The 23,773-nt window shown below is 44.1% G+C and overlaps 1 protein-coding gene across 3 annotated transcripts in view; it reads left to right on the top strand.

The window, feature by feature from the left end:
- NEDD4L (NEDD4 like E3 ubiquitin protein ligase) overlaps nt 1-23,773 on the top strand; it is a 315,839-nt gene that overhangs the window by 66,157 nt on the left and 225,909 nt on the right. The window contains exon 1 of one of the 3 annotated variants that reach the window (XM_081079105.1): nt 16,597-16,637. The exons of the other annotated variants lie outside the window; for them this stretch is intronic. The gene's annotated coding sequence lies outside the window, so the exon portion shown is untranslated. Of the gene's footprint in view, nt 1-16,596; nt 16,638-23,773 lie in introns of those variants that run through there. 3 annotated transcript variants of the gene reach the window in all.

Genomic DNA, 23,773 nt, shown 5'->3' with positions numbered 1-23,773 from the left:
TACAAATAATATGTGAATGCATGCCTGACAAATTCTCAATCAGCAGTATATAGACTAAAAAATGAAAGTGAGCCTTTATGTGGTGTGTCGTCCCCCGCCCCCATCTTACTTTTACCAGAGTAGAGCCTGTTAACCAGTATAGTCTTTGAGACCTTTTTATGTCATATCCATACACGTGACGTTTCTGTGTTTTTATAGTGCATCCTCTTCAAATGTGAACTAAGTGAATTTTGAATTTGAGAGCAATTTCAATCAGTGCCTGCCTGCTCCTGCTGGAAGCTTTGTTTTCCTAAAACTAGTGCCCAGCAGTTGCGGAAGTCTTTGGGCTGTGTCGCCCTCTAGTGGTCGCTGGCTTTGCTGTAAAGCTGCCCTCTTGCTGGATGCCTGGAGTGGAGGTGGTGGTGGTGCCACACAAGCTGGTGGACGACTGGGTTGGCGACAAGTGTCTGAAACATACTTTAGTGAGCTCTGGAGTTGCCATCGCCTTTATGCCTCCAGCTTGACCTTTCTAGGAGACTTCACTTTTGTGATATCTTTTCAAATGAGGCGTGCATGGTACTGCAGAGTTAGTCTATAGCTGATAGATGTACTGGTCACCACCAAGCCAACTTTAAAGTGGTTTCCACCCATTGTAATGACTACTGTGTGCTGTAGTGTTCTTTCCCCCGTTCCCTTTGGGTCGGTCCTCTGTCATCGGCAGAGCCCCCATGTCTTCTATCTGCTGGGTGTTCCATCGCCTCTTGGTGCTAGTGAAAACCTGCGTGGCTGTTCCCAGAGGACACTGCATCCATGACCGTCTCCTTGAGGAGTAATTTTCCCCATCACCATTTCTAACTAACCTAACTCTCCCGCTTTTAAACCTCAGCTCCCGTAGAAATGCGCCATCAACTATAGCACCTGTCACCCTCATTCCGTCATCGTCTCCAGGTCACTGGCCCTCAGTCACTGATGAATTCCTCCCCGTCTCACCGTCTCCACCCCCCATTTTTAGAAACCTCAATGTGCATGTTGGTGATCCACCCAGCCAGCAACCTGGCTTCCTAATTCTTGACCTCCTTGGTTCCGACTACCTTTCTCTGCCTCATCTTAGTGACCCTCTTTAGATCTTGTTGCTTAATCTCCAGAATTGTGACTAAAGCGTCTTACTCCATGATTTGCCATTCCTACCCTTCCCGTTTGGGATTGTCTCTTCAAAATTCAGAGTTTGCAAATCTGTGGACTCCACCACCTTTTCAACATCTGTTGTCACCCTCCTTGTGCCCTGAGGTGACTTCTCTTTGCAGCCTAGACTTCTTGGTTACTGTCTGTAAACAACCAAACCATCTTGATCCCACTTGTTCCATTGGACTCTCTGATGAGGCCCCAGCCAATCCTGGCTAGACTCTACCTGGTTAAACTTGTTTTTCCAACTGTTCCAAAACTGTGCCAAGTGGACTCGCATCACATTTGTGACCACCTACCTTAGATGGGCACCTATCAGACATCTAATTACACTTTTTGAGTAATTCTATCAGTTGTAAGAAAAAACTATGTCACAGCCTCTCCTTTCATCGGTTCTCCCACACCTTTTCTTAGCTGATGACCGCTTCTTGTTTCATTGAGAAAGAAGAAGCCATCTGTTTGCCAAATCTTACCGCCAATTCCACCTTCTGACCTCTGCCTCGTCACCTACAACAAGCTGAAGCACAGGCCTGGTCTTGTCTAATGCCACTCCTCTGGCCCCAAAGAATCTTCTCTCACCTCCTCAAGGATGACGCTCCTGCATTTCATTCTTTTTCTCCTGGATTATGCATTTCTTTCTTCTGGAACATTCCAAATGGCATAAAAACAGGCTTTTTAAGATTTCTCTTTTAAAATTTCCTTCAAAGTCCTGTGTTCCTCTCCAGTCATTTCCCATTTTTGTCCTTTGCATCATAGAAAGTAACCTTTCCAGAATAGATTCTACTCTCCACTGTCTACTTTCCCTTTTTGAGCCTGCAACTGGGTTTGTTCCTACTCTGATGACGAGGGTGACCAGTTGTCACTTCTGAAAGTGCCAGAGGGTGTTATCCTGATGGGACACTGGGCATCAGTGCCTACCTGCACCGTCCTAGACATGCCCGCTGGTGACCCACGTCTGGTCAGACTTATATATGATCTGCCTTTGTCATCCTCAACCTTGGGGTACATTTGAGACCGTTGACTCTCTCCTCCTAGAAGCCCTTTCTTATCCCCCCATGTTGCCTATTGATTTTTTTTCTTCCCCTGCTTCATTGATCATCCCTTCTGAGACTCCCTCTGGTTCCTCCTTTGCTTCTAGGCCTCCAAATGTTGGCAGGCTCCAGGAGTATGCCCCCACCCTCGTTTTTCCTTCTGTACTGTCTCATGATGGTTCACTTAGCCCAAAGCTTTAAGCACTTACTGTAAGCTGGTGAGGCGCACTCAGAGCCAGCTATCTATGTGACATTTCCTCTTGATGATCAACATGAATCTCAAACTTATTATGGCCAAAGTAGGACTACTTCTGTTCTGTCCCAAATTTGCCCCACCCCCACCCCTAAATCTTGCCACCATCATTTAATGGCACTGTCTCTTAGCCAGTGTTTTGGTTAAAAACCTAGTGTATCATGTTCATGTTCTTCATTCCATAATAATCACGAGAAAGTGATGCTCACTATGTGTGAGGCACTATTGTAGGCATTTGAAAAAAAGAGTATTAAACTGTGAAGGAAGGCTGTTCGCATCCTGTTTTACAGACGGGAAAACTCAGGCATAGAGAGGTTAAGTAGTTTGTTGACAGTCACACATTTTCTAAGTGTTGGAACTAAGATCCAGGTCTAAGCAATGTGGTTCTAAGGCTGGACTCTTAACAAGGACACTATCTACCTCAGCAGGCGAGGAGGCTAGCTGAACCATCCTCTCTAGCCTGAACTCCCTGCCTCCCTTTCCCCCTTCCCCCACCTCCAGTCCATCTCTGTGGAACTGCTAGAGTGATCTCACCATCGTAGACATGAGATGGCATCACTTCCCCAGTGGCCCATCACACTTGGCTCAAAAGCCCAGGCACAGTCATGGCTCTGAGTCCCTGTATCATCCTCCACGGAGTCCCCAGCCGAGCCTTCTCCAGTCTCCTCTGTGTTCTGCCCTACTTCTGCCAATGAAATCACGTGAGCCACAAATGCCAGCCACAACTTTTCTGGTAGTCCCAGTAAAAAGTAAATAGGTGTGATCAGTTTTTTAATGTTTTAGTTGATGCATTATACCAAAATCTCATTTCAACATGTAATCCATATCACAAGCGACATTAATCCTTTGTGTTCTTTTTAGACTGGGTGTTTGCCATCCTGTGGGTGTTTGACACTAAGAACACATCTCAGTTTCTGGCCAGCCTCATTTCAAGGAGCTGCTTGGGGCAACCCCACTGCATGGCGCAGGGCTCGCCACCCTGGCAGCCTCTGCCCGCAGGCACACCAGGAAAGTCCAGCCTTAGGAACTTGGCCTCTGTTGTTCATTTGCTCAGAACGCCGTTCCCCTAGATCTTCCTGAGGCTGCCCCCCTTGAGGCTTGAGAAAGTCATTGCTGTGCGATGCATTGTCTTGTGCACTGAGGCTTTCTCCTCTGTCACTCCACCCAGCCTGAAATTAGCTTGTTTCCTTGTGGGTGTGTGTCACCTGCCTTAGGAATGTCAGCCTCCGTAGGACACTCGTGCTGAGGTTTTGCTCACCTCCACCCCAGCCTGTCCTACCTTCTTATTGACTGATAAGGACATTTGTGTTTCTGTGCTCTTCCCTTCCAGGGTGGGTGAGACCTGCGTCACTACTTCCTGCTGCTCATGTGACCCTTTTCTCTGCTCATTTGCTGATGCTGCTGTGCTTTTCTCAGATAACAAACTATGTGTTCTGGAATCTTCTACCACTTCCTGGGATTAGAGCTACACCAGTGGACCAGGAAGCACTAGCCATACAAGGCTAGTCAAGTTAAGGAAACGAAATAAAAGTTAAAATTAAGGTTCTCACTTGCATTAGCCACATTTCAAGTGCTCAGTAGCTACCTATGGCTCATTGCTAAATAGAGTGTGACAGTGCATGTGTAGGAGAGTCCCGTTGTCACAGTCCCCAGAAAGTTGTTTGGGCAGTGTTGTCTTAGGTTCAAATGCAGTCATTAGGCACGAAGTTTCACAACATGATACCTTGTCCATTGATTCATTTCAACATCCCTGGTATTCCTGGTTGTAGTTTGTAAAATTCTTCTTATCCCAAGAAGCTTAACAGGTGAAAGAACCGTATCACTGAAACGGTTTTGATGGGCTGGAGGGAGGGGCGGGCGTGGTGTGGATGGAAATTTGTGTGTCCAGCTGCCTGAGTCAATAACAGCTCTCGACAACTTGAAGTTTTGAGTCCAAAAATGATAGATTCATAATATAAACAAAACGTAACCTAAACATGTTTTGTCTCCCTCTTCCATTGGACACCTTTAGTTTTGTTCTCTCTGGTTACCACCTGACCGAAGATTGGTGCAGGAGACCTAGCATTTGTTGCCTTTCTAGGTTTCGCAGGCAGGTAAGGCTAGATAGTACTTGCTGTCACCATTGTGTAATGTTGGGATTTGGTGAATTAAAAACCTTCCTTGCCTCACGCACGGTGGTCGGACAGCATCTTGATACACGGTGCCATCTCCCTTGCATGTTGAGGGCAGGGATGCTTTCATTTTTCCTGGCCGAGTTTGGCCTTTGGATTCCTGAGAGCCATCTCACTGTACTCAGTTAATGATTTCCAACCTGCAGTAACCCACGTTGCTGCGTACATCCAGTGTGGTGTGCTTAGTTCCAAGCTATGAAGCACCTGTCATGCATGTACGAGATTTCTCTTGTATTAAGAGAAGGGGTTTGGCAGGGGATTAGATTTTCTAGCACTTGTTTTCAAACTAATAATAAAAATAAAAAGGTCTAGATTATACATGTGAGATTAAAAAGAAAATAGCCTTGTACTTTATCAGTTTCTTGGACACGCACACAGGTAGGTGGTTGGCTCAGCCCAGATTGCTAATAGAGAATGTCCGAGAAAGTTGTCTGGCCAGTTGCTTGTGCTTCACGACGCAAAGTCCATCTGAGGAGATGGAGTTCGAGACCCGCTGGGCCGCCTTCTTAGGCTTGGTCAGTTCCCAGGTATCAACAGGAAGAGGGAAACAGAACAGTTGATTCAGAAAGAGTAACAAAGTCGTCTGCTTTTGGCTACCTACGTGCATTGCCCCCAAATTTGAGTACAGCCCTATGTGTCAGGTCCCGGGATCAGACAAAAGAATGGAAGCACATAGTGACTTCATCTAGCTCGTCATCTTGCTTGGACATCGCCTTCCCTTCTGTTCTGGAAGCTTCTCCATGAAAATAGAGCACCCAAGGTAGTTTCTGTGTTCTTTCTGGCCCATCTGAGTTGGAGGCATGATCAAAAACTACGGTGAATGTTTAAATTAAAAAAAAAATTATTACAATAAAAGACACATTGCCATTAACCCCCCTCAAAACACTCCCCCTGGCTTCGAACTTATTTACCGTTCTTGCCACTTTCTGAAGCAGTTCCGGAAGTCCTCTTCTGTGAGTGTCCTTAGTTGTGCTGTCGTGGCTGCCTCGATGTCCTGAATCATTTTGACGTTGGGGAAGAGCCAGTAGCCGCACGGTACCTGATCCGGTGAATAAGGTGGATGAGGACACACCATCATGTTGTTATTTGACAGAAATTGTTATATACCAGAAGCCATGTGTAACACAGAGCGTTGTCATGATGGAGGATGATCTATGTATGGCACACTTTAAAACACACCTTCTCTCAATCATAGCTCACACCCGACTGACTGCACCGAACAAGCTGAAACTTGTCACACACTGTTATTAAGGTTCAGCGCGCCGCTTCCCATTTTAAAGATCCCTGCATTTCAGTTCGAAGGCACTCGGCAGCAGCATTCACCGCATTTTGTGATCACAATGGAAAGCCTCCATTCTAGTTTTAAAGTGTTATAGTTTTAAAACTCTTGCTGCTTGGCGGGAGAGGGGATCAACAAATGATTTCATTAAAAGGACTTATGTGTGTGTTCTTAATACAACTCTTGAAAGATTTGTCCCAGAGAAACCGAAATAGGGGTCTTGCAACCTCAGCCGTCCAGGGTTCATTTTCTGCATGTGTGGCTTCATTGGGCTTTGGTTGGCTGTGAATTGTTAATGCTAGAACATTAACATGTTCATGACTTACCTGATGTTTTTCACCATTCGTGCTCTTTGGACCTTTGTTTTGGGTTATTTTGTGCAGAGATGCTTCTTGGACTCTTGTGTTGTTGTATACTTGGAAAGTTGTAAATTTGGTTATGTCACTTGGGATGTTCTTGTGTAAATATATTCCACAAAGAGGGGAGAGAACATCCACTTTCTAGTCTAAAACAAGCTCCTCCCCTTCTCTGTGCCAGCAGAACCCTGCCGTGGCTCTCGGTCCTTTTCCAGGCCCCTCTCCTCATTTCTGGAGCATGAAGCCCGAATAACCAGGGAGCACCACGTTAACCTGAGGACCTGGAAACCACAGAGCCATGGCTCACTGACCAAGTCTCTGAGTTTTGTTCTCTTCCCTACTAAACCTTCTGAAGCTTTTTAGCTGTATCCTGGCTGGCATCATCTTACTCCTTAAAACAGTTTTCTTGTTTGTCTTTGCCACCCATTGGCAAGGGGACTAGGAAAGGAAGACCTATGGATCTTCCTTAGGATGAATTAAATATTGGGCGGCCGCATAACAACAGATCCCAGGGGAGTTCTATTTAAATAATTATTTCTGCACATGTGACTATTTCACCTTTAGTACTATGATAAAGGGAATGTTTTCCGGTTGGGTTGCAGTCTAATAAAGGGTACTTTGATAATTTAGGGTCTTGACCTTTGAACCCTCTACTGTCAGGTAGGGCAGTGGGTAAGGTTACCCTGTCCCAGAATGCTCTTAGCAAGTTAATTAATATCATATTCTCCAGTTTTGTCATCCATAAGGTGGCAAAATACTATGACTTAGAGTTGTCATGAAATTTAAAGAGTTAATAAGTACACTGTGTTTACAAACAGCAGGTGCTGAAGCCGAGCCTAGCTCCCTTTCTGAGCTCAGAGAACCATGGAGCTGTCAGGACTTGGGGCCCAGCAGTCAGCATTAGTCTCTGTTTTTGTTGTTGTTGTGTTGTTTTGATTTGATTTGTTTCTTGAAGGTGATGAGTATCTGTGATTTGAACTCAAAAACTAAAACTTTTGTGGAAAAGAAATGCCAAAGTTGAAAGACAGTCTGTGAAAAGTGATTTTTAACAGATGTGGTAGCTAAAGGTTTGAGATCCTTCATGTATCAAGAGATCAGACAAATCAACTAGGAAATCATCAAACTCAAATGCCAAATGTAAGTTAACTCACATTTAGGAGGTTAATGCTGGCTTTAGAAACCATAGCGTGCATTCCAGAACCAGATGGAGGGGGCCTCTTCTCTCTGCTCATTCCAGTGACCCATGTCGTGATGTGGCTTCCTTCTCTTACATGCCTGGTGTGGAACATGAGTAACAGCTGGAAGTTGGATGTCTTTTCTGATTTATTTGGGAGAGCCCGTGCTTTTGACCCTAATGGGATTCTTATGGTTTTTTATATGCCTAAATGTTATTGTTTAGTTAACATTTTGAAGATTCGAGGAAAGGGCTAATTAGGAGAATGAGGTCCTAATGTTTCTGTGCCCACTGTTTTCACTTCACTGTGTTTGCAGAGCTCCAGGGCTTACAAAGGGTTTTTGATAGTCCTTTCTTGAATCTTGCCCTTGGGAGGAAGATGTCACTTCCCATTCGTAGGCGAGACTGAGGCTCAGAGGAACATAAAGAAGTTTATTCAGAGCTGATGTGCCAGGTTAAGTGGCAGGGTCAGGATTTGAACTCAAATCTTTTTTCTTTAGATCACGTGCTCTTAGTATTAATGAGTGTATGTGTGGTATGTGTACCTACGCACACGTGGAAAAAAGGGTATATGTTTAAAAGAGTTAAACTCCTAAATTGCAAGTTCAGTTTTTTTATTAATATACTAATAATGAAGCAAAAGGATCATGTTCCTTTCATGTGCACTAGACTGCCTTCTGTGCGTTTCATGACGATAGTTAAATAGTTAGTGTATTAAGCGCTTACTTTACAAGCAGAGCAGGAGCTCACTTAATCCTCATAACAAGTCTAGGAGAGAGGTATTAAGTTTATCCTCGTTTGGGGGGAATGAGGATGTGAAGTATAGAGAATTGAGCTTCATATTCTAAATTCTGCTGTCACTTGTCTCCCAAACCAATCAAAGCAATCCCATTTCCCAGGTGAAATTTTAGAATTACTTTTTTTTTTTGGAACGAGGGCTGCTGTGATGGGACTGTGCCTTTTGTATCTGCAAATCCAGGGATTCACATCTTGTTGGAATTGCTTGCTTATGTATTTTCTGTCTCCTTGAAGGCAATGACTGGTCTTCTCATTTGCCTAATATTAATCCTGGCTGTGACCCCTGCGCAGGGTAAGCCCTCAAACATATGTGATGAACGAATGCAGTGAGATGAATGAATGAGGGAATGAAAGGAGAGGGTATGTTGAGCCTTCCAGAGCAAGGAGGGAAGGGATGATGACGTGGCAGATTTCCCCAACATCTTGAGATCTGGAGTGAGTTTGGCCTCATGCTACGGTTTATTGTCATCTCTCTTATTCGGGGAATGCGCTTTTTAAACTGCAGCGTGCATTGTAAACGTGAATGTTGTGTCTCTTCTGAGAGGCAGGGCCCATCGGCTGCCTTTTTTGTTTGCTCTTCTATCTGATTCACTTAACATTGAGCTGGAAGCCGGCTGACCTTGCTGAGAGAGATAAAAATCACTTTCTTCTTTTCCAGAAGCTATGTTAGTGCAGACTCTGAAATTCCCAGCTGTGGTCTCAAGCATTCGGCACAAACTAACCTTTGGCATACTTGGCTGCAGCCAGCCTCTTTCTAGTAAATTCCCCACTGGCTCTTGGCTTTTCTTGTGGAATTAGCACATTTACAAAGTTTTCTTCATTGATATTCTTGGTGCGTGGATTTGAATCTCCTTCACCCCTTGATATGTGTGGAGTTGTTTGGTTTGTCTTAGGGTCACGCTTAATGCGAGAGAAGCCAGACCAAATTTGGGAAGAACAGAAGCTTGTCTTCTCATGTTGGGAGATCCTGCGTTATTCAGACAGTGGCTTCCAAGTTTCTGAAAGAGACACACAATTTTCGTTTTACTCCTTGTTGTGAATAGCCCTAGAATGGTTGGCCAGGGTGCTAAACGCTCATTCCCCCTGTGACTAAGTACAGGTATTTGGACTGGCAAACTCAGTACTACTCACTTCCTGCATCCACTAGGGAACCAATCAAAGAGAGATTATAACAGTAAACTCAGTTTGAAACTTTTTGTGTCTTAGAGGTAATGCAAGCAAATAGTGAAGAAAACAGCTCACCTGCTGAGCGTGTTTCTTCATGTGTTTTTATTGTGGTGTTAAAGGCAATTCTGGCTCTGTGGGAAGCAGTTTCCTACGATTAATCAGTTGGCAAATAAAAGTACAACAGGGAGCACAGAGAGTAGGGTTCCAGTAAGAACCTACCCTTGTCATTAAACAAAAAACTTTTCACTTCCACAGCTGAATGTCTTTTTAAAGAAAGGGTGTTTAAAAGAAAGGGTTTATGAGGCCATTGCTGGCGGGTGGGGTAAGGGTGGGGGGAAAGACTGGTCTTGGGGCATGGAGTCTCAACCACCAGCAGCATGGCTAAATAGGAAAGATAATGTGTCCATCTTCCTGGAGTTTGCTAGCATTTTTATACACCAAGTTAAGGGGAAGGGAGAGGAAAGGTGTAAGCTATCTAAAAGAATTTACATTAGCTGCAGACAGAAGGATGGGAGAAAATGAAGCAGGGCCAGCTCTGGGATAAGCATAGCGTGGGCATAAAGAAGTGTCCTCCTGTGGGTTGGCTGTGGGCAGCAGGCTGGGAAGCCCATGCCACGTATAACAAGAAGTGGAGGCTCCTGGTGTTCGATGGTGCCAGGCTAAAATAATCTGTGGAAATAGCCACCTGGAAATGAATCCGAAGTTCCGACAGATATCCCAGGAATGGGAGCAGTCTTTTGTTAGCTGCCCCCCAGCCTTTAGCCAGCTAACATAGCTCTTTGGCAGGCCACCGTAATTTAATTTAGAACATCTCCAAATTTTCTCCTTTTCAGTGTCCTGACACTGGTTTGAATTTATCTCTACCTGACTGAGTTACTGATAAAATGGTTTTAATGACTGATTGTCTGCTGGCTGGGGGACTGGTGCAAACACTTGTTACCAAGTACCCTCTCCGGAGTTAAGCTGGGTTTGGGGTGAGGGAAGGATGTCTTCATGTGACCTTTTGCAGGAGAGCGAGTGGATGGGAACCTGGGACTTCTGACTGTGTTTACAATGGATGTTCGGTTCACAAAAGGGAGACTATTAGGATGGTTTCAAGTAGTAAGAGAAAGGTTATGGAATAAGAGAGGTTTAAGTAAACGTTCAAGGTTTAAAGTAGATGGAAAGTGAAACATCGCGGGCATTCCAGAAGGACACAAAGGAGCCAAAGAAATCAGGCATTGAGATACTGGGGTTGTAAGGAGATGCTGTTCCAGACTCAGGACCATTCTAGTACTTTCCTTTGGGCCCGTTTTTGTTATTCTTTGACTCCCTCAAAATGTACAACCCAACACCGAACACATCACTTCCTTAGTAGCCCAGCTAATGCCGTGTGCACTGGCTGACAGGTTTTGCCACTAAAACTGAATGATGCTATGATTTTCTTAATTCACACAGAGGAAAAAATACCAAGAAATGATGAGATTTAAAAACTTAAAGACTTTCTCCTGTATATTTCTCTTAAACATTTGGCACCCACCATTGTCTATTACATTGAATTCAAGGATAACATGTCTGATCTGGCAAAAACATAATTATTTTAAGTGTGATTTAGCAATATTTAGCGGCTTTCAAAAAACAGAGACTCCCAGAAAGTTCCACCTTGATGGGTGTGAGGTTCCCACAAGGGGGCAGGCTGGGCTCTGGGGTTATCCTGTTGATAGAAATGCATCCCGTGTGATTTATGGGCCGCAGTAGTTATGTGGCTTCACTCATGATGGGAAATAAGATAACTGAACTCTTTATCATAAGGCTCATCCCACCCGAAAGACCAGAGGGGCAATCTGTTCTATTTTTTATTAAGCAGGGCCTGGCTTTGTCCTCCTGGGCTGGGAAGCCCCTGTGGGAACAGGAAGTTGCTGGGCGGCAGGTGGCTCTGTGAGGAGTCTGGGTTGAAGTGGATGGTGACAGCGGGGACTCGGTTACTGAGCTGGGAAAGGCCTTGAATGCCAGGAAGAGGTTTGCATTTGACAGGATCCCATGGAAGGAAAGAGTTCCAGCCCTAATGTGTAGCCATAGCTCACTTCTCAGATGCAGCCACAGTTGTCTCTTTTAACTGCCGCGTCTACCTTTTATCGCCATGTCTCCTAAACATAATTTGTGGCTGCTACTTGAATTTTCACACTGGATTCCCATTTTGGAAGTTAAAGGTCCACTACTATCACCTACACACCCCTGTCCCTTCCACATCCAACACTGGTTTTATCATAATATTGGTTAGGGCGGTTTTCTGTGTTTACCTGGTGGCGACTTTATAAGTGCTCTTGCCTGTGCCCCAGGTGGTATACTATGATTTCTGTCCCTTCACAGCCCTTTTTCCTGCCTGGTATTTTGTTTGCTAAAATATTCCCCAACTCTTCTCTCAAGGTCCCGTCCTGGGCTCTCCTGCCACTGCCCTGAGTGTTCCCTTTCCTTCTCTCTGATATCGGGGTCTTGTTGGCTCCTTTTCTCTTTTTTCTGTTTCTGATGTGTCCTGGTTTAGTGGTGCTAGGTTACTCTGTTCTATCCTATTTATTTCATTAAATAAAAAGCATCCACCAAATTAATTTCACAACCACGGGTTGTATGACTTGCATTTTGAAAAACGCTGAGCCAATTCACTACTTAAATTGATGTTATAGCATTGCTGGTGTGAGCCCTTCCTTCGTATCTCCATGAAGCTTTCAGAGAGAACAAATGGCAGAATTAGAAGTCACAGAGGAACTTCACGACAGGTGACCACACCACCAGCCATCACGGTGTTGAACACGGGTGTTTGAGGGCCGTGCAGGGTGCTATGGTGTGCGCTGGGGGTGGCCCGGGGAAAGGTGCTCCAAGCTAAGGGCTCAGCAGGTGCACACCTGATGTTTTGATACCTGGTCTGAGAAGCAAGCCATTGTACTTCCTTTTTTGGGGATAAATTACTAAATCATGTGGGAAATAAGCATCTTCACCCCTCCCTTCTTGTTCCTCTGCCGAGGAATGGGATTGGGCGCTGTGTGATGACAAACAGGATGTCCACGTCCCTCGAGGACCTCGCTGGCTCATTTCATGGGGGATCCAGTGTCCACTCGTTCTCTGGATGTTATTCTGTGTCCTCGGTGCTCTGCCTTCAGATTGCCCATGTAGCCCTTTGCACCAAAATGTGCGTACTGTTAGTTGATATACTTGGGCATTTTACAGTGCAAACTCCACTTAAGCAATTCCATTGGGAAGACAAGAGATCATTTGTTGTCTTTATATAGACTGCTGCACGTATTCTAGGGGTGAGCTGGGAGGAGAGGGTAATAGGATTCCTTATTGTCTCTCCCTCATTGAGCAGGAGACCCTCAGTTACATTGCTTTCAATACCCTCAGTTATTTATTTTGGGGGACATAATCCGTAATGAACTGAAACTTGGTTTTGATGACATACGCAGGGAGAGAATGGGGCTGATATGTACTCAGAAGATAATCCATGTGATCAATTTTATAATCAGAAACATATTTAAAGTGATGCATATTTGCTTTAAAAAATCAGACAAACACCGAAATCAAAGCAGAAAGTGAAAACCCCTAAATCTGGTGGTGGGCCTACCAGATGAAGAGTCAGGATGCCTTTGCTGTAGCAAAGTAATGTATTACTTGAGAATCGCTGAAGTCACTCTACACTCGGGCAGAGCCATGGAGAGCTGGTTGAGTTCAGACAACTGTGGAAGGCACTCAGCTTCACAGCGGCTGCGCTCACACATCTGCTTTCTTGTTAACGTCCAGAGGGGGAAACTTATGAAGTACTGGCAGAACCCCCCGAGAGTAGAGTGTGGCTGAAATGCAGAGTGAGGGGTGGAAGGAATGGAGAGAGAGCTGAGGTGGGGGCGTTCGTTTACACAGGTGGCGGTCAGGGCTTTGTCGATTGTTAGGGCGCCTGGAATTGGAATTGTCCACAGGGTGTTGATGTCAGGTTTATGTTTTGGTTCCATTGCCCTGGTTCAGTCTTCATGGTCCTGGAAGAGGTCAAGAGCAGAGGCGGGGACACAAATTAGGAACTGTCCAGGTCATCGGGGTGAGAGATCTTGGTGGCCTGGACGAGGATTGGGGCATCCAGAAGGTGGATGGAGTTATCCGGTGCTTACACGTGGTCTCAGAGGGCTTCCGTCTAGTGAAGGGCTGAGCGTTCAGTGTAACAGCGGCCACACAGTTGCCATATGGAGCGTGAATGTGTAACAGGGAGATTCGGTTGCAAATATCAAGGAACGGTTCAAGTTTCGGTCGGTGAATTTTTTTACTTGATTAAAATCAGAATTCCCAAAGCTAATAAAAGCCCACTGTTTGTCCCACAAAGGGCCACCAGCATGAGGAAATATACAGTATGTTCGCTCGTCATATTACAAAAAGGCAGATTGGTGCTGCGTGCTGTAAAAATTCCAATCAGATTGGTTCCTTTCTTAGTAATCAATGGATTCTTTTGTCCATTTCTGAGCAAAGGATTCCTTTCCATTTTTAGTGCTGTATTTTAAGTGTTTTTCTTCGAGGAGGAATGCCTTCTTTGTGTAATCCATCCGTTCCCCTTTTGGCTGCAGAGTTCTGCCAGTGAATCAGCCCTTTTGTGCAGCCCTCAGCCCCTCATGTCTCCACTGGAGATAAAACAGGTGGAGTTGCCTTTGCTTTGAGTGGTCCCTTATTTTTCTGAGATTATGGGAGGCCTGAGAGGAAGTGTTGAGGGTTTCATCGTGCTACCGCCAGCTGTCAAATTGGTGACAGATGATTCTGATAGGAGCACCATGGGGAAAGAGCATGGGTTTTGTATCCTACCTGGGTTTGAGGCCCAGCTTCCCCCTCACAAACTCTCCTTAGGCTTGTTTCTCCCCTCTGGGCCTCAGTTTCCTCCTGTGTAGGAGAACAGTGAGACTTTCCTGATAGACTGGTTGGGGTGATGGTCTTGGCCAGGAGCCATGTCCCATTACAGGCATCCAAGGAATGGCTGGTGGTTTGGTTAGTGTCCATTCGCACGAAGAGGGGCCATCAGCAGATTAGGGATTTCTCTTCTTGACGCTGGTGATCAGGGTCCTTACCTTAAAGGGGCCTGGGATGGATTGGTGTGTTTTAAAAGCACCTTTTATTATCTCCACCATGAGGCTAAGGGAGAAAACAGCATAAATTATTCAGATTAGAGAAATTATGAACTCTCGTATAGTATTGTCACAGAGAGGCAAGTTATGGTTTGCTGGAATGGGATGAAATAAGTAATCTTGAATTACACAATACAAATAAAATTTCTCTAATGCATCAGGGGTGGGATGGAGGTGAGGCAAAATATGGCCTATTTGAAAGAGTTGAGCCACAGAGTCTTTTTTTTTTTTTTTTTTAAACCTTTATGTACTAAATCACTTCGCTTGGCGACGGTTTGCTCTGGTTCTCTGAATGCTTGTAGAAATAATTGTAATTTATATGTCATGTGAAGTTCTGTTTCTCTCTCTAGCTAGACTACTGTATAAATATATATGCACCATATGATTAGAGTTATGCGTACATGTATGTGTGTGTATATATTCATATCATTTAGATTGAGTGTAACTAATATGAATATTGGAAAAATTTCCCTCACCCTTCCCCAATTTCTAAATTTCAAATTAAAAACGTGAAATAATCTTAGAACCCATGCCTGTGGTTAGTAAACCTGGCTCGGCTCTTGCATTCCAGGCTTCTGCCTGACAAAACTCAGGGGGGCTGTGAAAACAGTACTGCCCTATTTTGTGAAAGAACATATGATTTATGGTCATGGCAAATTTCAGATAAGTGTCATACTAGCAGGCGGCTGTTTTGTCTTCGTTTCCCTCTACAAAATTTCTAATTGAATTTGAACTACCCACTTTTAAATTCGGATTCTAATTTAATGTCTATAATTTTGTTCCGTTTTCAGAAGGAAATGTCGTGTGTCTTCCTATTGGGGTGCTTTAGGGAGCTGATACTGATGGATTTCTCTGTCTGAAATGTTACAGCCTTGCAAATAGGCTCGGACATGTTGTAAACCTCAGCTGATTTATGAATGGCAGCGTTTAAAACTCAAGCTATTTAAAAGGAGTTTTGAGAGTCTTGCCTCTACTCTGTTTTGTAGAAACAACTGCATTTAATATATTTCATTTCTTATTCCTGGCTTAACCAAGTCTGTGTTCAAGAAAAGACTTTTTATACCATTTTAATGCCATATATTTAAGGAACGTTGAGGCCCAGATAATGAAGACTCTTGAAATGAGAATTTACTTTCTCATCTCCTGTGCAGCATAAAAGGAGCTTGAAAATTATAAACCTCACTTTTCATTATTTTTACTAATTCTATATAAGAAGACCCTTAATCTCAGGTGTTGATTATGAAGACAACAATCAAATTGGATTAGGGCCCACCCTAGCAGTCTCATTTTAACTTACCCCTTTAAGACCTTTTCTCCAAATATACTATAGTCACATTCCGAGGTACAGGGGGTTAGGGCTTCAACATAGGAATTTGAGGTGGCATACTGACTTAATTTTATGCTTTTTTGTGAGAATAGACCAATGTGCAGTGGATTTTTGGAGCTTTCTTAGAAGAAACATGAATCCATATTTTTGGTGTTTTAAGATTTTGTTGTTTGTTTGCTCTAAGAAGTTGAGAATTTAAATGTCCTTTGACTAAGTGATTCCTATTCATGGCACATCTAAGGAGCCTCATATGTTTGTCTTGATTGAGTAAAACAATGCAAATCCTTTCTGAGATGCCTTACAACCAGCTATGAAATTGCATCAACGGAAAGTTGGTGGAAGAGGAAGCATTTGCTCAGGGAAAAGGTGAACTATCAAAGGTTTACTTGAACACTGGGTGTACCTCTAAACATTTACTGAAGGTGGTGGGACACTGACAACTGATGTTACCTTAGGCGGAGTTTTCTGGGTCTAACTCATTAGGTTTTCTGAAGAGGTATTAGAGGGCTCTGAGAACCTGAACGGTGCTGGGTTCAGGTAGCAAGCTGGGACGAGAGCACCGCTTTTCCAGAGAGGAGCACACCTGGCATGCACTTTCCTGGGAGTCCAGGTAAAGTTACTCACCTTTCCCCTTAGCACCTGACTGTGGAAAGTTACCGCTGGTGGCAGCCAAGACTTCCGCATACTCTTCAGAACTGCTTACGCCCTTGAGTTTTCCAGCTTTATCTCACCTTTCCCGATTGGTGTATACTCCTAAATGAGGCGTCTCACAGTTAAGGAATTAATGTCACTCGGTAAGACTTTTCTGGGAGGGGGATGGGGGTTTTACCTTCCTGGGGCATTTAAAAACTCTGCTAATTCATCCGTAGTCGTTTTACATTACCTCAGGATTCTTCAGCTAGTAATTCTTCTCCAACATAGTTGAGCTAACTTACTTCCTTGTAGAAGGATTTGGTTCAAACCTCAGGGTTGTGAACTTTTATTTAGGAGCAAGTCTAAATGGGCATGATTGGTTTTCTTAAATGGATGTTACTTTGGGGAAGTAAACATAAGAAAATGAATGGTAAAAATATGTGAACACTATGCAAGCTGTGAATTTGTTTTCCTAAAGGAGATGTTTCTCTTAAATTATATAGTGAGAAATGAAGCTGTACTGGGGATAGTAGTTTATTTCTGGGCAGTTACTCGAGTAAGGTCCTTTCTAGTATTAAATATTGAGTAGAATTGTTAGATTAGTTTTTGGAAGAAAGGTGGGTTTTCTTTAAGGTTTTGTATTGTTTCGTTATTGGCCTGTTAAAAGAATTTGATGAAGATTTAAATGTAACTAGCTGAATAACAGCACTGTGCCTGAAGGAGTGGTACCTTTTAGTTCTGCAATCAGTACATCTGTTTACCTGCTATTCACCCTGTGCTATGCGCCTGTGTGTTTTTGATAAATTTTAACAACTAGTTTGAAACCTTTGTTTCTAGTACTTCGAGGGATAAAACATTACAGGCAGCAATTATTTGGGCAGACAAAATGCATTTTAGACCTTAGATAGCCAGATTGCTTTGAATATTTACTTATGGAGGAGTAGAGGCGGATGGCACAGACCATTCTTTTTCTGAGAGGGGTACAAGGTGTTCCTTCTGGTAGCAGGTCCCTTTGAGAGCTGGCTGCTCATTGTTGCATGGTAGCCGGGGCTGGCAGGCATCAAGGCAGGGTACTGTTTCCTATACTGGGGACCTTGTTTCAGTGGGGGTCGGGGTCCGAGTGACCTCGTCCGTCCGCTGTGATCTTGCCTCCCTCCCTTCCCTTGACGCAGGTAAGTCAGTGTAAATCCGGAAGCCTCTGGCTGCAAAAGAACTTGAACTTAGACTCTGTTAGGGAGTTCAGACTGCCCCTCAACCAGGGAGAGAGATTGGAATCTAATCTACTTTTTCAAAACCTCTACAGGGGATTTCATAATGTTCCTGAGTATCATTTTCTGGTGACTAACAACCTTGACTTTTTAGAGTCCTTCCTTTGCCAAACGTGCATTCCTCACACGCTCTCTTAAAATTATTCTTAAAATTATGCCTGAACATGCAGCTCTCTGGAATGGGCAGGGAGCGGGGTGGGAGCAGAGGTTGAGGGAAAGAAACTGTTCCTTCTGCTCTGGAGAAACTTGCAAGGGAAGAAACTGAGGACTGTTCTCCGGGCTTCCAGTCTGCCATGTCCGCCCTCTTTCTTTTCCTGTTTCTTTCTCCTCAGAGTTTTAACAGGCTCCCTTACTCTAACTCCATGTAATTTGATGTTTCCTGAATCATGGTTTGTTTGCAGAGGTCAGAGATGAGTTGTGATAATTCAGCATTTAAATTTCTGGTGCATAATTGGTACTCAAATAATGGTTGCTAAATATGAGGGTCCAGAACCAGTGTGAAAATATGGAACTCACGGTAACATGATAATTTACAGGGTGGTTGTGAAAGCTAGGAGTAGTAGTGTATAGTGTGTGTGTGTGTGTGCGCACACGTGTGTATATGAAAGGGAGGCAGTCTGGACAGGCTTCCTAGTGTTTTAAGTAGTCCTGGACACGTTATTGGGTCAAGTCTTAATAGCAATTGAATTGACTGTGTTTTGAAGTAAACTGTGGGATTAGAGAGCACAGAGAAGCCTGTGTAAGAGGGTGAAGTGGGGCACGATGCTCAAAGGAAAGCCTTAGACTGGTGTAACCAGGACTGCCTGAGTGTTCCTAGGTCAGGATGGGCAGAGAGTGTGTGTGTGTGCATGTGTGGTTATTAAAATATTCATATATTTGATGAAATCGAGTATGATAGTAATCTATGCCACAGGATAGAAGAAGCAAGATTCGGTAAATATTGGAAGACATAAAAAGAATCTGTTGCAGCGTAAAGACGTTTCATCTTTTCATGCAAACACTTGAGTTTCTTCTTATGAAAGCATAATTCATGCTCTTTGGAAAAAGAAGAATAAAGAACCACCCAGACATGATAGAAAATTATGACTGAACGTGAAAATACTCCCAATTCCCACCACCCTAGAGGAACCTTTGATCATGTTTTGGTATATGTTTTTTCCCCACGGAGTGATTCTTCGTAAGAGTTTTTAGGAAGCTGTGAGGCTTTTGGGGACAGAGGAATTGAGATGACCACTGAGAATCTGTTTCGTTTTTCCCAGAATGCTTCCCAGAGAGCGGGAAGTATTCAGGGCTGGGATGCTTGGACGAAGGGGGTGAGTGTTGGGGATGCAGATCTGGGGTCCCCTGCATGCAGAAGTGTTGCTGACCCTTCTCACACATGTCCATCCAAGTTTTTGCTGGGAAGAGGGGACTGAGCTTATCCCTGCACCTGAGTCCAGGGCAGCCCAGTTGCAAATGAGAAGTCTTAAAAAATGGTGCCAATCTCCCATTTTATTCTGGGATACTCCCTTGTTTGCTTTAATATTTAATAACGTTGTTTCTCAAACTTTATTGTGCGTTAGAATCACCTGGGACCTTGTAAACATAGCTCGCTGGATCCCAGCCCTAGAGAATCTGATTCTAGAGGTTGGGGTGGGGCCTGAGAATTAGCATTTCCACCAAGTTGCCAGATGGTGGCAGTCCTGTTAGTCTGGGGTCCACACGTTGAGAACCACTGTCCGTCCTGCCCATTAAGACTTCCAGAAAAATTGGTACTTCCAAGAAGATGCTCCCTGCTGGTCTGGTGGCTTCTTAGCACATCTTCCTGCATAGAATCTTGCAGAGAGCTAGCACCTATCATGTGCGGGAAATGTGCAGCGAATTGGCAAGACGGATGTCAACGTTCCATGACTGTTACCAGCCATTGAAGGGCTGCTGAGGCCCTTCCTGTGTCCCCGGAGTTTTAGGGGCCAGAGGACACCAAACGAGCAGGGCAAGGTTGTCTGGCTCCAACTCCCCTTTGGGTGGGATGGTTATATCATGAGTTTTATCATCCGATGAATGAATTTGTAGGTTCTGCAATCTCTCATTGGATACTAATTTTTAAAAAATACCCTCATAAACCTAATAGGCTCTTTATAGATGGACCTGAAAAAAAACACAGAGGCTTTATAAAAGATACAGAAGGAGGCCTGTAGCCGAAGAATTTTAAGTTAGACGTGGGAAGAGGTTGACGTTTGTGTCTCCTAGCATGCATGTTGGAAGAGTCAAAGGAAAAGCATGTTGCTAGATATCACTAAACATCGACAGTCAAAACCAAGTACAAAGTGCTTGGCATTCAGATAAAACATGAATTTCAAATTATAGAAAGAAGTGGCATTCAGCAGAGGTTGATCAATAAGAGAAAAATGAATAAAGTATTTGATAGATAACCCTTACAAATAAAGTAAAAAATAAACATGTGATATGGGCCTTAAAAAAGGCTGTAAGTCCAAGAAGTTTTCTAAAGTGAAAACTATGCACAGGCTGTCCTGACTTTGCACGATTCCGTGGGAGCTGAACTTCGGTCCGTTCCTGTATGTTTACTGGACCGCATAGGACCTTCGGCTGCTCTTGGGGTAGAACTCTTGTTTCAGACAGAGGGGACAGTGAGGAGTTGTGTGCTGTAACCACGAGGGGCAGAATGAAGTGACATTTACAGTTCCTGTTAACACCTGCGCGTCCCAACCCCATCTGGAACTGGGAAGCTTCGGTTTCCCAGACTCTCAGAAGCTGCTACCAGGGCAGGATCCGTTAAGCCCAAATATTATTGACGTATCCAGTTATTCATCACATTTTTACAAGGCCTCCTGTATTTCAGATGCGGTTCTGACAATGGGAAACGTTGTGTGTGCCTACGTAGGTAGAAAAACAAAAGCAGTTTCGAAGGGTTCACTTCATATTGGAATTTCTCCCCGCCTACATTGTGTGAAGTCCATATCATGACAGTTCAGAAATAATCAAACTTCACAAAATATTGCTGCAAAAGGAATAAATATTTTAAAATGTGTTTCAGATGGTCTTTCAGAGAACTAGCACACTGACACTCACGGGAATCCTGCACCATCTTCCCCTCAACATTCTTGGTCCGCACCCCCCCACCCCCCCACCCCCCCGAAATGTTCTGTTGGAAGTAACACAACATTTGTAATTTTACTTCTGGTATTACTTGGTTATAAATATCTTTTGAAACAGTACACACCCACATGGTAATTATTTTGTAGTTTGAAAAAAAAGTGAGAAAACTTCACTTTGATAGTTTTACATTTAAAAAAAAAAAAAGCCACAGTTCCAGAGACGACATTCTGTAATTTCAGTATTTCTATGAGGAAACTGAAAAAAAAAAAAAAAAAGAATTTAACAGATTCCTAGTTTGCCTTTTTTTAAAAAAGAAAAAGTTCATGATTCAAAACACGGCAACATTCCAGTAAGCTAGGAAATAGAATTTTTCCGTCACCGTCTCATTAATGAGTTACGTCTTCGTCATAAAACAGCATTGCTGGATTATGAGGCTCAGCTGAAATGGGGAATCTGTTAATGCACGTTTTAAGGAAGTGAAGCTCGAGAGGTAGTGATTCTGCCCAATGTGAGATCGATACCTCTGGCATGCTTGTCTCCTTTGAAGTGTGAAGCCAGTGACCATGAATGTGATTCCAGTACCTGGGAGGTAATAGAGATGAATCTCACTCAGGCTTTGCCACTGGCTTTTCAGCCACAGAGATGACAGGAGGTGCGGGAGGAATTAGGAAGGGCTTCGAAGGAAGGGGTGGCTTTGTGGGCCTCTGGCCATCCACCGTGGCCCAAATCCCATTATCCTTGTCACCCCGTGATGTGCTGTCCTGTGGTTGCCCGCAGCTCTCCTAGGTTTGTGGCTCTGGGCGCCGTGGCTTCTTAAGCTTTCTAATGGGACCTCTCAGTTCTGCTTGCAGCTTTTCCGTAGGAGAGGTTTGTCTCAACTCACTTGTTCCCGTTGCTGATTTTGCTTTTCTGTGTTGTTTCCGTTTAGCTTTTCTGCAGCCTTCAGGCTAGCTTCAGTCACTTCTTGATACAATAACCACTTGCACTGTCTTCTCGTCCTTCCCTTCCGGTTGTCTCTTAGGACAATGCTAACCACCAGCCCATTGTAGAAGTGTTGCTATTCCTCATAAGAAGAATTTTACATATCTTGTTCGAGTCAGTTAGCCACCATAAATCCATTTTGGAATAAGATGTAGAATACCAGCAAATGAGACTCTTCCCTCCACCCTTTTACCCCTGTCTCCCCCCCCCCCCAAATGTTTATGAATGCTCTTATTTCTATTGGTTATTTCATTCATGATGTTTTGAAACTGGTTGCAATTAAGGAAGCATTCTGATGTATGCATCATCTTTCGTGTTTCACTGGGAGATAGATGGGGATTGTAATTATTATTCCTCGGTTTTGTCTTAGAGAAGTTACATAATATACATATGAAAGTGTGATCTTGCATAAATCGCCTCAGATTGGGTTCTTGGCTCCTCAGGTACAGTCTTCTAAAATCACATCTCAGAGTTGGGAAGCTACGGCAGGGACCATCTGGTTTATTTCCTCCCTCGGTGACATCTCTGGCAGGTGGCCGGCCTTTGCTCTCCCCGGTTCTCACCAGCCAACTCTCTGACTCAGGAGGCCACCTGCTCTGTTTGAGCAGGAGGTTTAATGGCTGGAATCTCCTTCCCCTCAGTAAGACGCATCTGCCTTCCTGCAGCGTTCACTCCTTGCTTGTGGTTTGCCTTTTGCAGCCACATAACATACAGTGACTGATTCTGCCACACACACACCCCCACCTCTCTTCCCGCAGAAAGAATCTGTATTGTTGTGCGTTTTTTTAAAATAAAATGTCCTGGTTAAACTTTCCTAAGTCTTCATGTGATATCTGTTTGTTTGTTTATTAACTATCCTGGCTACTTAAAAACAAATGTTTTGAGTTGTTAATACACTTAAATGGTTTTTAAATTAAAAACGGACAGAAGGCCGTGCAGTGAGAAGTCTGTGTGTGTGTGTGTCTGCCTGTCTGTCTCAAAGACCTCTGTCCCTAGCTACCTGGTTCCTGTCCTCACAGCCAGCCAGTTTTGTGTTCTTATAGAGTTTCCTTTACGCACATGCAGACAAATTATTGGTGTGTGTATACAAGCACATACATCTCCTTCCTCCTTTTTCTATAAAGGATAGCACGCTCTACATGTTCTTACCCGGCCTTTTCATGTGACAGTATATCTTGAATTTTCAAGCCTGTACACAGAGGACATTCTCATTTTTTTCTTAATGGTTGTTTAGTCTTTTGTTGTTTGGATTATGTTCTATTGGCTTAAAAAAAACAAAGTGAAACAACAACCGCCGCCCTCCTAAGTAAGTCATGCCACTTGGGTTTGTTCATAAGGCTGGCCCAGGGCACAGTCTGATGATACTCCCTGCTCTGGACTTTGAATAACGCAAATGGTTTACTTGGTCACAATGCTGAGCTTGAGATAAAATGCAACCCCACAGGTGTTTCCCCACGTTTGATGCTCTTCTGTCCTTCTCTTGCGCACGAACTCCGGCAGCTAAGTGCGCACGCCACTGTCAAATGCCATCCTGGGAGATCTGGCCCATCGCCCATCCTGGTGAACTCTTTTTGGATTCTGATCCAGTCATCTGACATTTTATCCAGTTGTGCGTATCCACTACCAATTGGATTAGCCCGCCATCGATATCCCCATCCAGATTTTCCTGGCACAGAATGTTGCCCCGGATGGAGCTAACAACAGAGCCCCATGCGGTAACCCCCTGAGACCTTCCTGGAGCTTTCTAATCATTATGCTTTGGGTAGGAGTTGGCAACTGGGTACAGCCCACCGCGTCTGGCTTAGCTTTAGTATCAGTTCGTCTTCACATCGTCCTCTTGTCTGGAAGACTAGAGTGTGGTTTGGCCGGAGTCTATACACACTAATAAGCGGCACGCCATGCAGCGATTAACCTTACCAGAAAAGGAAGCAAGTGACTCACTTTAGCGAACC

Source organism: Rhinolophus hipposideros (assembly GCF_964194185.1).
Source record: "Rhinolophus hipposideros genome assembly, chromosome: 17".
Classification (NCBI taxonomy): Eukaryota; Metazoa; Chordata; class Mammalia; order Chiroptera; family Rhinolophidae; genus Rhinolophus; species Rhinolophus hipposideros.
This window is presented reverse-complemented; position numbering and strand designations above follow the sequence as displayed.